This window comes from Vulpes vulpes, chromosome 2 (genome assembly GCF_048418805.1).
Source record: "Vulpes vulpes isolate BD-2025 chromosome 2, VulVul3, whole genome shotgun sequence".
Taxonomy (NCBI): Eukaryota; Metazoa; Chordata; class Mammalia; order Carnivora; family Canidae; genus Vulpes; species Vulpes vulpes.
Genome location: NC_132781.1, coordinates 65,521,135 through 65,534,299, shown reverse-complemented (window position 1 = coordinate 65,534,299; position 13,165 = coordinate 65,521,135). Strand labels below are relative to the sequence as shown.

Genomic DNA, 13,165 nt, shown 5'->3' with positions numbered 1-13,165 from the left:
ATCTTCTGAGATGTACAAGAATCCCCAAAAATGTTATTTTAAGAAATAACCAATTATACAAAAATACGTAATATTAAAGTCATGTCCCTGAAATAATAGTAATAAATTAGAAATCAAATTAACAGGATGTAAAGGTACTTTGTGCTGCTTCCATTACTGACATTTCATCCTGTAACATCCTACTGCCTATTTTTATAGATGGGAGAGGCAGGGTCAGAGAGATTAAACTTGCCCCAGAGTACAAAAGTAGCAATTGATGAGCAAGTTTCCATCCATATTTTATCTAATTTGGTGTTTCTAAAGAAGTTACCTCATCTGTTTTGGAAAGAAACAGAACATAAATTTATAGAACATCTATTAAAACTGGTGGTAGGTTCTATTAAGGATATTAAACATATTTTCTTCAAGCTTTCTTATTAAGGAGAGGCTTTTCCTGACCTGTCCAGTCACATAGATGTTACCCTATGCTTTGTGTTTTGGGTGTTAAGCTTATTAATTCTCCATTTAATTCTAAGGAGCTAACATTTATTGATTTCTTACTAATTCTGTATACTTCTATTAGCTCATTTAATTTTCCCAAAACCTCTCTCTCTCTCTCTCTCTCTCTTGGATGACAAAACTGACAGGAACATAGTGTAAAAGATTGCTTTATAAATTTTTTACCCCCTGTGAAGAGGAGTCAAAATAATAGACCTGTAAAATTGAAATGTTTGATTAGTTGAAGACATGATAGTTTTTCTTACTGTAAGAGGCATGATTTCTTCCATGAACTCTATGATGTTAAGCCTAAAAATCTCTGTATTTAAAATTTATTTATTTTTTAAGAATTTATTTTATTTATTCATGATAGACATAGGCAGAGACACAGGCAGAGGGAGAAGCAGGCTCCACGCTGGGAGCCCGACACGGGAATCGATCCTGGGACCCCAGGATTGTGCTCTGGGCCAAAGGCAGGCGCTAAACTGCTGAGCCACCCAGGGATCCTCCAAAATTTAGAAATCAGTCTGGAATTTTATTAGCTAGAGTAAAAGTTCAAGGGAATGAAATTGAATTCAGGTATGTCACTTCTCTTTTGGCCTTTCTCCTATAATGGCTTTATTTTTAGTTGTAGTCTGTCACCACCTCCAGGCTTCCATCATCCATATACTTACCAGTGTCAGTTTTCTGCTGAATTTCTGTATCATTTCCTCAAAAGGACTGAATAGCCATGCTAGTTTCACAGAGCCAGCTCTGATAAAATGTGTATTCAGGGAAGTGGGGTTCTTTGACCAGGCAGTATGGAAAGCAAAAGAAGCAGGTGATAATATGGTCAGCTGCAGGGAAATTACATCAGAAAGCAGTTTCCAAATCAAAGTAACAGATGTGTGATCAAACGCATGATTTCATATAGAACTAATATCTGAATGTCTGACTTTACACTCACTGAGAATATTTTGTAATAGGCATAGCTTCTTTCTGGATATTTCTTTTCATCCTGCTGTAGAATGCATTGGTCAGTCTTCTGAAGGACATAGATTCTGTTTGTCATACTGTTAAAACTATCCCGGGGGATGTTGGATGTATGGAATAAGAAGGAAATGAGAATTGTTGCCTGCATTTCCCTGACTATTCTAGAATTCCCTGACTTCAAGGTAAGGGTGACTGAAATATAAATCATTTTATCCTGATTTTTATTTTTATTTTTTATTTTTTTTTTGTTATAGCACAACTTATATATTTCAAATGGACAAAAAATTAGTATCGTTTACAGTATCTTAAGATAAATTGCCTTTGAATGGGAGCTTCCTTTCCAGTACTTTTGAGGTCTACAAGACGTATCTAGAAAATGTACTACTGTGGAAAATGCTTAAATCGAATGGGGGGTGAGGTGGGGGGCCTGTGGTTTCTCTTTTTGATTAATTGCTGTAACACTGTCCTTCGGGTGGCTGAGGGAGTTTCATGTTTTCTTTAGACATCATTAGGCGCCAGAGCTCTTGCAGGACAACTTTGATGCTATATGAATTCTGCCATTTTGCTAGCACGGATATGGCTCTTGGGTCCACCACTCCATTAGAACTATTAACTCCATTCATATTAATTTTTGTTACAAATCTTACAAAGGGGGGTGCTTCTGGGTATTTAGGTCCACATTCTATTTTAAGGCTGTATATTCGGTTTTCATAAATTGTCCGAGCCCGTGGTGGCTGCCATCTTGCGTCGCTGTCGCTCCTATCCTGATTTTTAAAATGGTTAGATAACGTATAGAAAAAATGCCTAATCCAATTTGATATGCTTATTAAAAATGAGGTGTGACATTGGCCCAGACCTTTTTTTTGTGGGGTGGGATGCAAACTTTAGACCTCAAGTTCATTGTAGTAGGAATAGGAGGAATTTTAAAGCTTGATTTATAGTCATACAAATCATCTAATTTTTTGCTTCTTCCTTGTTTCTAAATCTTTACTTTTGTTTCCCTTTCAGTTTCTTCTTTCTGTGTGTCTCTGTGTGGCATCCAAAAGACTGTTCAATCCTACTAGTGATATTCAGGGTATAACAGGTCAGTAAATGCTTGTTAGAGATATGGCTTTGAATGATAGTGAAAGGAACTTTGTTTTTAAATTATATGGTGAGAAGACAGGAAGCTGCAGTTAGCCTCTCAAAGTTTCTAAGGGACTCTAATTCTGAAATATAAGCTCAGTTTTTGGCTGATATATATCCGTTGGCAAATAACTAGTTTATAGAATGTAAAACTGCATGCTTCCCAGTTTGTAGTATGTTTCAGAAGTGGATGAGAATTATGGTACAAATTAAGACAAGTGGTTTTCATAGAACATTCTCATCAGATGAAAGAAGTGTTTTCCATCTGTTTAAAGAGTTTTTAACTGAAGTCTATGGGGATGGAATGTTAATTGAGATTAATTTTTGCTCTTATTTTTGTATTTTCAAACTTTAAGTGCACATGAAATCTATATGTACTACATAGAGATTTCCTTCTGGGGATTTTGGGTAAAGTTAAATCCTCATTTTTGTCGTGTCTTATTTCAAAATTACACACCCATGTTCTGGAGTATAGGAAACGTCATTCAAAAACGGACTATTATACTTTATAAGTAGACATCTTTAGAACTATACATTGTAGTATAGCAGCTGTCTGTCATTGCTGCCATGAGAGCACACAGTTTTGAGAGCTTTGAGAACAGACACTACTGACTGTATTAATAAGATTTATTTACTTATTTATTTATTTATTTATTTATTTATAGTTTTAAATAATTTTAATGGGGTTACTGATTTCCTATATGGTCTTCATTCTTTTATCCAAACAGTTCTTTAACTATCACTTACATATCTGGTCCCACTATAACCCATGTCATTCAAGACTAGCTAGCCCCATCATCAGAGTAGACCTGATTGGCCTATATTAGTTTATTTCCCTAGGAACTCCTAAATCTGTCAGGGCATGGCATTCCTTTTGCCAGGGCTTGGCTTAGAACTGAGCAGTTTACCATACATAGATAGGCCAGTGAAATGCCATGGGAGTTTTTTTGAGGATTTCTGGGAAAGAGGTTTATTTGCTCTCAGGAGACATTCAGGGAAGAAATAACCTTTTTCACCTCGGGGAACTAAATTATGTGACTGAAGCCTGGAATTGTTAAACTATTTTGCCAGCTTCAGGAAACTGGTTTAAGATAAATCCAACAAGCAAGAAGACAAAGCCAAAATTGTGTTGCATGATAGAATAGAATGAAACTTTTTTTTTTTTTTTTAATATTTGAGGAACTTTGCTTTTTCACTAGACCTTGAAACAAAGACTAAAGTACAGACAAGCATTTGGGAAGAGGTCATGGATCTGGATAAAATAGAGGGTGAGGGCACAGGATCAATAGGGACAAACATCATTTTAAAGTACATTTCAGCTCATCCAGAAGTCCTACAGCGATATGTTTTATAACTAGACCCATCAGATCTAAGTGTGGATGTGGAGGAAAGGTGTTCAGCACAAGGCAAATCAGGAAAAGCAAAAACTTTTTATGATGTCATTTAATCATCACAGCATTTCTGGTGGGTGCTTCAGACTTTATTGCATTTAATAAAGTCAGGCTTTGAGCTTCATTGTTTTTGTTTTATTTTGAGCCTCATTGTTTTAATTCCATAGCCAATAATCATATTTTAACATTTATTGAGGTATCATTGACATACGACATATTAGCTTCAGGTATACATGATAGTGATTTGACATTTGTATATATTGCAAAATGGTCACCACCAACAGTTACTGTCACCTTACAAAGTTAATGCAGTGTGTTGTGTATATAACTATATTCCCCGTGGTATACATTGTATTCCCATGACTACTTTTATAACTGGACCTTTGTACTTAATCACCTTCACCATGCTCTCCCACCACTACCCCACTCCCCTCTAGCAACTACCAATCTGTTCTCTGTATTTGAGTCTGAGTTTTGATTTTTTTTTTGTAGATTTCACATAAATGAAATCATGTGATCTTTGTCTTTCTCTGTTAGATCTATTTGACTTAACATAATACCCTCAAGGTTTCTCTATGCTGTTGCAAATGATGAGATTTCATTCTTTTTATGGCTGAGTAATATTCCTGTGTGTGTGCACACATGCATATATGTGTGTGTATCATATCTTTACCCACTTGTCCACTGATGGAAACTTAGGTTGTTTCCATGTCTTGTCTATTATAAGTAATGCAGTGAAATGGGAGTGCATAATATATTTTTGAACTGGTGTTTTCAGTTTTTGAGTAGATACTCAATAGTGGAATTGCTAGGTTACATGGTAGTTGTATAATTTTTTAAAGAATTTTATTTATTCATAAGAGACTGAGAGAGAGAGAGAGGCAGAGACACAGGTAGAGGGAGAAGCAGGCTCCATGCAGGGAGCCCGACTGGGGACTTGATCCCGGGCATCCAGGATCACGCCCTGGGCTGAAGGTGGTGCTAAACCGCTGAGCCACATGGGCTGCCCAACTGTATAATTTTTTGAGGGACCTTCACATTGTTTTCTCCAGTGGCTGAACCAATTTACACTCCCATCAACAGTGCACAAGTTTCCTTTTTCTCCACATCCTCACCAACACTTGTTATTTTTTGGCTTTTTGATAATAGCCATTCTAACAGATAAGAGGTAATACCTTGTGGTTTTAATGTGCATTTCTCTGATGATTAGTGATATAAGCACTTTTTTTTTAAAGATTTATTTATTTATGATAGACATAGAGAGAGAGAGAGAGAGAGAGAGAGAGAGAGGCAGAGACACAGGAGGAGGGAGAAGCAGGCTCCATGCTGGGAGCCCAACTCGGGACTTGATCCCGGGACTCCAGGACTGCGCCCTGGGCCAAAGGCGCTAAACAGCTGAGCCACCCAGGGATCCCCAATATAAGCACTTTTCATGTACCTGTTGGCCATCTGTGTGCCTTCTTTGAAGAAATGTCTATTGAGATATTTTGCCTGTTTTCTTAAAAAGATTTTATTTACATACTTGAGACACAGCGTGAGTGGGGAGGAGGGGCAGAGGAAAGGAAGAAGCAGACTATCCACTGAGCAGGGAGCCTGACGTGGGGCTTGATCCCAGGACCCTGAGACCATACTCTGATCTGAAGGCAGATGCTTAACTGACTGAACGACCCATGTGCCTCTTTTTGCCCTATTGGATTCTTTTTTCTGCTTTTGAGTTGTTATGAATTCTTTTTTATATTGTGGTTACTAACCCTTTATCAGATAAGTGACTTGCAGATATTTTCTGCTCTTCTGTAGGTTGCCTTTTCATCTTGATTTCCTTTGCTGTGCAGAGGCTCTTTACTTTGATGTAGTCCCATCTGTATATTTTTGCTTTTGTTTTTAGGGTCCTATTTAAAAGATCGTCGCCAAGACCAATGTCAAGGAGCTTGCCACCTCTGTTTTCTTCTAGGAGTTCTGTGGTTTCACGTCTTAAGTTTAGGTCTTTAATCCAACTTGTGTTAATTTGTATTTGATGTAAAACAGCCCAAGGTGGGGCTTGAACTCACCACTCTTGAGGTCAATACCTGATTGAAATCAAGAATCTGATACTTACCTGACTGAGCCACCCGGGTGCCCCACCAATAGCCTACAGTTTTAATTATGTTTGCATTTTAATGCAGTTTGAAATCAGGGATTGTGATGCCTCCAGCTTTGTTTCTTAAGAGATTGCCTTGACTATTCAGAGACTTGTTTCCATATAAATTTTATGATTGTTCTATTTCTGTGATAAATGATAATGATAATATTTCTGTGATAATGATAATTTTGGTAAGAATTGCATTGAATCTGTGTACTGTTTTGGGTAGTATGGACATTTTAACAATACTAATTCTTCCCATCTGTGAGTACAGAATATCTTTCTATTTATTTGCGTCTTCCTCAGTTTCTTTCAGCAATGTCTTGTAGTGTTCAGTACACAAGCCAATCATTTCCTTGGTTAAATTTATTGCTGTGTATTTTATTTTTGATGCAATTGTAATTGTGATTGTTTTTCTTAATTTCTCCCTGATAGTTCATTATTAGTGTATAGAAATGCAGCAGATTTTTTATACTGATTTTGTAGCTTATTAACTTTACTGAATTTATTTAACAGTTCCCTGAGAGCATCTCCATTAGCCACTAGAAGTGTGCCAGACCAGAAGCCTGGCCCTTCAGCCAAAGCTCCTGGAGATAGGCTCTGTCTCAGAAAGAGGATGTGCTTCAGTCTGCTATCTGTGCAATACCCTTGGGATAATAATCTGCCAAGAGCTAGCTGCCTTTCCAGTTGTTAAGTCCCAGGGAACCCAGAAATGCAAGCCCCACAGGCCTCCCAGGGCCAAGTAATCAAGAGCTTCCCTTGAGTTGCAGCCATAAAATCAGGGACACCAGCTGTAAGACCTGGGCATCCGATGAGTGTAAAAGCTTCCCTCTGGGGGGTTCTGGTTCTCTGGAGAGTGGTAGAGAGTCTGAAGGTGATGAGAGGAGAGGGGAGATAAAGTGTCAAAAGTGGCTCTCAGCAACCTCCATCCCCTGAGAGTATCCCAAAAAACTCCTGCCCCCTGGCCAGTGCTTCTAAGGTTAGCAAATGTTTCTTTCACATAGGTTTGGAGGTTTTTTTAGATGGCTGCTTCTGTGCTGGGCTCTGTGGTGGGTGAGTCAGCATGCAAACCCTTTAAGAGCTGTTCTCAGTTCATTACAGTCCTTTGGGTCTTATGGACATGAGCTTTCAAACTGTATGTTTTGGGGGTCTTAAAAGTTGGGGTATCCAATTTTGGGAAACTAAGCTATTGCTCTTCAGGAAGAAGCTTTGGGGTTGTGAGTTCCCTTCTAATTGTGGTTCAGTGCACTGGGGGTGGGGTTTATGGTGGAATTGGATCTCAGGCTCTCCTGTCTGCCTTATTAAATGTGTGACCTCTCTCATTTGCCCTATGTAAAAGAGTTGCTCAGCTAGTTTTCAAGTCTTTCTCAGAGGAAATTATTACATATGTAGCTGTAGATTCCATGTGTCTGTGGGAGGAGGCAAGTTCAGGATCTTTTCTGCATTACCGTCTTGAACTGCGTTGCATATTGTCCCAACACAAATATCTAGTCTTAGAGCTTCTGTTAAAAATGGTGAGCAAATTCATATTTGCTCAGCTAAACTGCTGAGCTACCCGGGGATCCCTCATTTTACATTTTGATAGGCATTGTCAAGTCATTCTTGAGACAGTTGTACAATTTACTTATAAGTCTCTGGGACTTGCCCCTATTCTCTTGTCAGTACTGGAATATTTAGAGCCCTTAAATTCCTGCCAGTCTTGGGGCAGCCCAGGTGGCTCAGTGGTTTAGCGCCTGCCTTTGGCTCAGGGCCTGATCCTGGAGACCTGGGATCGAGTCCCACGTCGGGCTCCCTGCATGGAGCCTGCTTCTTCCTCTGCCTGTCTCTGCCTCTCTCTCTCTCACTCTGTCTCTCATGAATAAATAAATAGAATATTAAAAAAAAATTCCTGCCAGTTTAACAGGAGAAAAACAGCATTTCATTTCTGTATTAATTTGTATTTATTTATAAATTTGAGCATCTTTCATAAATTCATTTAGCCATTTATATTTCTTTTCCTGGCAATTGCCTTTTCCTAGTCCCTGCTCATACATTTGGGAGTACTTTATGCATGAATAATACATGTATGAATATTAATGGTTTCTGATATATATTCTCTACTAATGATAGTTATCTTTTTTTATGGTATCATCCTTCATTTAAAAGTTTAAATCTTTCATACATTTAAATATGTAATTAGTTCATTTATGGGTTCTTGATTTTTCTGCTGTTTTCATTTTCAGTTTTTCATAAATTTTTAAATTTTAAAGTTTTGTTTTTGTTTTTTAAATCTGTAATACTCAGACCTAAAATTTGATTTTGTAAGAATATGGCTCTGAGATCTCATTGCATGTTGTCCCAACACCATTATCATTGAGTAATCATGTCTGAATGATTTTCCAAGCCTCTTATCATACACACTGTATCTATATACACCTGGTTCAATTTTGGATGCTAGTCTGTTCTTTGATCTACATATATATCTGTATTTGCACCAGGGGCCACAGTGTTTTATAACTGTGTATTGTTCACTCTCAATCTTCCTTTTATTTTTGTGCATTTAAGATTATTCCATAATAACTATAACATTTTTATGCCTTTTAAAGATATTTTCAGGATTTTGAATAAATTTATCAAGCCCATTAATTATTTGGAGAGAAGAATTTAAATCTTGAGGTTACCCATCCAGGTACATGGTAGTTCTTGCCATTTTTTTTTCATGTCTTTATGTTTTTAAGTAAATCTTTATATTTCTCTTCCAGTTTGTGTTACACATTTCTCATTACGACTATTATTTTTTTTTTAATTTATTTATTTATTCATGAGAAACACAGAGAGGGAGAGAGAGGCAGAGAGAGAAGCAGGCTCCATGCAGGGAGCCCGAGGTGGGACTCGATCCCAGGTCTCCAGGATCATGCCCTGGACTGAAGGCGGCACTAAACCGCTGAGCCACCCGGATTATTTTTATTTATTTTATTTTTCTGTTGCTATTGTGACAAATTCTACAATACCTTATGATGGACTTCTTTTCTCTTAGGAAATATACTGATTTTTATTTATTTATTTATTTATTTATTTATTTTTAGAGGTGCGGGGGTAGGAGGGGCAGGGGGGCAGAATCTTTAAGTATATTCTCCACTGAATGTGGAGCCCAAAGCAAAGCAGGGCTAAATCTCACAACTCATGAAATCACAACCTGAGCCGAAATCACGAGCTTATTAATCCACCGAGCCACCCAGGTGCCCCAGAAATACACTGTTTTAATACTGAGAACTTAAATAACCTGTGGTAACTTTTCATTTGTTGTGTTTGATTTTTCTTGATACCATATTACCCACAAGTGAGGACAAATTTTCTTCCTGTGCTCCAAATTTTATGTTTACGTAGTTTTCTTTTGAATTGGCCAGGCCTTCCAGTACAATACTGAGTAAGAGACTAACAACTAAACATTCTTGTCTAATTCTTGATTTTAATGATAATACTTCATTGGGGAAGGGGGAAAAAAAAGAAAGCAACTTAGCAAAAACTTAAGAATTCATCCATGTGGTTAGACAGATAAAATGGTATCTATAGGCTTATATTGAAAGAGATGTATCTTCTGATAATCAGCCTTATTTAACCATTTCAGTTTGTGTTTTTTTTTTTTTGCTGATAGTTGTTTATCTCTAAAGCTAAATAATATATAGCTATTCCAAGATTTGTATTTTAGATAATGTACATGTATTTAATAAATTTACCCAACCTTCATAAAACTTACTGCCTCTTTCCAAATCAGCCACATTTTTCGTCTCCATTCCTTCACTGAGAAACTGCAACCACTATGTCTTTTTTTAGAGATCACTTTACCCGTCTCTTTATTTTGTGAGATGAGGACATTGGTTCTTCTGTCCTTGCACCTATCTTTGTACCTCCATTAACCTCCTGCCTTCAACTAACTACTCTAAAATGTACTGCTTTTACATTGTCAAGGTTAATGACATTTATATTGTTTTGTAACCATAGTTAAAGTTTCTATCCCTTGTAGATTGATTCTTAACAGTCAGTAAATATAATTTTCTTTGCTTTGTATATTGCAACTATTATCCACTCCGAAGCCAAATAATATTGTTTACTTCTGTACGTGTCACATGTCATGACACCCATGCTCCTGAATGGATAATATTCCTAAGGTAAATTTTAATTGCATTTCTTTACTCCTTCACCCCTTTACCCCCATATTTCTTCTTCCTCTTTTTCCTCTTTCTTTGCCATTGCTTCCTCCTCAAACTCCCTGTAGCCCCGCCCCCCCATAATTTTCTTCCTCATGTCCTCCCTTTCTTCCAGTTCTTCAGTCATCTTCTCTTTCATTCATTTTTAACTAAGAGGTCTTCTACCTGGAGCCATGTGTATCTTCCTTCTCCAACCTAACCATACGACTTGGCACAGCAAATGCACCAAGAGTCCACTGTTTAGTGGTTCCAATTTCTTTTTGTTTCTTGATTTAGAGGGTTTTTTTGGAGCAAATTCTTCACATAACTGCTTTAGAAAGTTTAATGGTCATTAGTGCTGTTTACCATATATTTTTCTCCCCTGCACACACCACCGACCTTCCAGGCACACTGTAAGTTTGTATGTTTCTGTTGTCTAAAATTAACTTGCTTTTCCCTTAGTGAAAAAGCCTCTTGTCTTATGTGAGAGTTACCAAAAATCTTCTAGATAGTGGCAGTTCTGTCAGCCTGGTTTCTGGGATGAGGATAATTTGACAGAACTTTCAGTTTAATTGCAGTGGACATGAAACATAAGAGAGAAATACACTTTTATTGTTTTAAGACTGGAAGATTTTTGAGTTATTATTGCAGCATAACAATATATTTTGATATAGGAAGGATATGTGAGTTTGTTTTAATTTCTAAAATATTTGAAATTGTGTTACTTTCTGAATACTTGATAGTTAACTTGGAGAGATATAAAACTCTAGATTAAAAAATGCTTTTCTCTCAGAAAAATAAAGACATTGCTCTGTTGTCCTCTAGCCTTTCTTGTTGCTGATGAGACCCTTAGGGAAGTGCAATTCCTATTCCTTTGCAGATAATCAAAAGTTTTTCTTCTCAAATCTTTTAGGATCTTCCATTTATCCTCATTTAAAATTTTATGGTGATGAATATTTTATGCATCCAGCTTGATTCTCCATTGGCTGTTTTTGAAAATCACATTCATGTCTGTATTCTGGAAAACTTCATTGCTTTGTTTTGCTAATTGCTGCTCTTTTTCTTCTCAGTTCTTTTTTTCTTCATTTTATCTTACTTGGACCCCTACCTAGAGTAATACTTTCTCACAATTTCTGTCATTTTTGTCTTTTTGTTTATACATTTTCAGAGATTTCCTTATGTTTCAAAATGTCTTGTTTTCATGTATTTCCATTTCAGCTACTATAATTTATCTTCTAGGAGTCTCTCTCTGAGCTTATTTTCCTGTAGAAAGCTGAAGTTAAGAAAGGGGCTTGTTTCTAGAACTGATCCTATGAAACAGGTGTGTAGGAAAAGGAGGAAGGGAAAGCCAGTACCAAGTTTCATTATCATCCTGGTCCCTGCTGTGGTTTCTGTCCTGCTGGGACCATCTAAAGTGGTGTGTAGAATGCTTTTTAGGTTAGGCCACCTAAAAAATGGTAAAGAAGAGAATGTATTATTGGCTTTTGTCTCCCATTTGTCAAGGCTTGCGAATGGTGCTCTCTGCCGTATTTGGATATTCATGTGGTCAACATAGCTTCTTATTAGATGCTCTACACAGTAACAGAGAAACTTGGGGCAGAAAGCAAAATTGTCAGGACAGGTGATAAGTGACCCCTTAAATTTTTAAGGAAATTGGTTGGCAATGCAATGGCTGAAGGAAAATGAGAGTGGTGGTGAGGTAGAAATCAATGAAGAGGTAAGGTGGGACAAAATGAATGATAAATATAGTCCACATTTTGCAATACTCTTATCCCTTGGTGCCCTCTATTAAGTCCAATCAATGATAGAGTTTTCAAAATGGTGGCCAAGTTCAGCTTTTACAAAGGGGTGTTAATAACAAACTTTTGTCCCCATTATGCACCTGGGCTTGAGGGGATAAGTATTTATCATCTTCCTCCTCTATTACAAATTTCATATTTCCCTCTCTGGGCCACCAGTTTGGCTGTTCTAAATTATTAGTGTGATGGGATGACATGAGCCTTCATTCCCAAGTTATTGCCTTGTCCTTCTTGGATCGTGGTTGCTGTAAGTACACCCTTAAGAGTTATCATTTGGCATCGAGTTCTTACCACTCTGAATTTTAGGTATTCCTCTACATCTTCTGGGTTGTGGAAAAATCCCTGTTGTTTCTATCCTGGAACTGTGATCCTAATCAGGGTAATTGTCAGAGTCTTTTGTCCCCACTTATAATAACTATTTTCTGTTTCAGTGATATGAGTCCAGAATGACCAAGTCATAGGTTTAGTTGAGTAGAAACCTTACTGTGTTCCCTGATAGATTTTTCTTTACCACCCTACCCCCAGAAGCAGAACCCAGAAAAATATGGGGATTCAATATTTTCAGGCTTGTTCCCCCGCCTTAGGTCTCAGGATTCCATTGTTCTAGCCAGGGGCTGATTTTGGTGTAGGAGGCCTGTTGAAGTTGTGAATTGGGTCTCCATTGTAGCTCTGTTATGTTTGCAATTAAATTCTAAATTTGGTTTTCTGCTCTTTCAGAAGAAGTCTAAATACTGCCAAGGAGAACTTCTGGCTTTCACAGCATGTTTCGATTTGATATTTGTTTAAACTGAGCTGTTGTTTTCTTTTTAGAAGCCTTTTATTTTTTTAAAGATTTTATTTATTCATGAGAACACACAGAGAGGATTGAGAGAGAGAGGCAGGCTCCATTCAGGGAGCCCGACGTGGGACTTGATCCCAGGTCTCCAGGATCAGGCCCTGGGCTGAAGGCGGCGCTAAACCGCTGAGCCACCCGGGCTGCCCACGTTAACAGTTTTAAAAGGCTTGTAAAGGGAGCCTGCTTCTCTCTCTGCCTGTGTCTCTGCCTCTCTCTCTCTCTCTCTCTCTGTGTGTGTGTGTGTCTCATGAATAAATAAATACAACCTTAAAAAAAAATAA

The 13,165-nt window shown here is 37.5% G+C and overlaps 1 pseudogene; it reads right to left on the bottom strand.

Moving 5' to 3' along the window:
* Positions 1-1,871: 1,871 nt before the first annotated feature.
* Positions 1,872-10,398, bottom strand: LOC112923643 (ubiquitin-conjugating enzyme E2 variant 1 pseudogene; annotated as a pseudogene).
* Positions 10,399-13,165: the final 2,767 nt, after the last annotated feature.